The following is a 912-nucleotide window of genomic DNA, read 5'->3' on the forward strand; positions in this document are numbered from 1 at the left end:
AGAGGAGAAGGAAAGAATAACTTATAAGTGTCTGTAAACATCTCTAGTAGCGTGTTTTAAAACTGTGATTCTGACGACGATTTGTTACGGTAAAAAATGGACAATATTTTTTTGTGTTTGGAAATGGGAACGAAGCATTTCTTAGAAGAGTGTGGAAACCTCTCCCTAGTAGACTCATTTTAGAATTGTGAGGCTGATGATGATACGTAATGGGCAAAATCGGACAATATTTGTTAGCGGTGGGTTTGGGCTATTGCGAAAGCTATCAAAGCAAGTCACCAAGCGTTGTGCCAGCAAGGACGTTGGGCCCCCAAGGAGAGTGTATTATGAGATCCAACATTGGTTGGAGAGGGGATGAAACATTCCTTATAAGGATGTGGTGGGCTTGAGCTATTATAAACAACTAGCTGGAATAGCTCAGTTGGTTAGAGCGTGTGGCTGTTAACCACAAGGTCGAAGGTTCAAACCCTCCTTCTAGCGATGTTAACCACAAGTAGTATGCTATGACTTGTTAGGATGTTACATGATATGAAAGTAGTATGCTAGTTGAAGCCCAGGTCAATGGGTAGGTATGCGAGCTCGCAAGGGAGCAAATGTGTGTGTATGTTTGCTTGAGTAGAGAAGTAGTGGAGTTACTTAATGAGTATTTCTTAAAATACTCAAGACATGCACTGCTCTTATTTTTTAGGTAAAGGCAAGGCACCTCTGCACAAATGACGATGTCGAGATGACGACCATGGGATCAAACGTACACAACACTAGTGAGATAGAGGGGTAGGATCAAACGTACAAAGACGGTTAACATCATGAGAAAGAAGGAGAAGAAACAAGATGTAGACAACGAGTTTTGATACGGAGGAATGAAGAAAGGCTTACACCCATTCGCATTAGTTCATCCAAAGTTCCTTCCCC

At 41.8% G+C, this 912-nt stretch overlaps 1 non-coding gene across 1 annotated transcript; it reads left to right on the plus strand.

Annotated features, from left to right (window-relative positions):
• Positions 1-406: 406 nt before the first annotated feature.
• On the plus strand, positions 407-480 carry TRNAN-GUU. The gene has a single exon. It is a non-coding gene; the product is annotated as a tRNA-Asn (tRNA).
• Positions 481-912: the final 432 nt, after the last annotated feature.

The sequence above is a fragment of the Cucurbita maxima genome, unplaced genomic scaffold (genome assembly GCF_002738345.1).
Source record: "Cucurbita maxima cultivar Rimu unplaced genomic scaffold, Cmax_1.0 Cma_Scf00137, whole genome shotgun sequence".
NCBI lineage: Eukaryota > Viridiplantae > Streptophyta > Magnoliopsida > Cucurbitales > Cucurbitaceae > Cucurbita > Cucurbita maxima.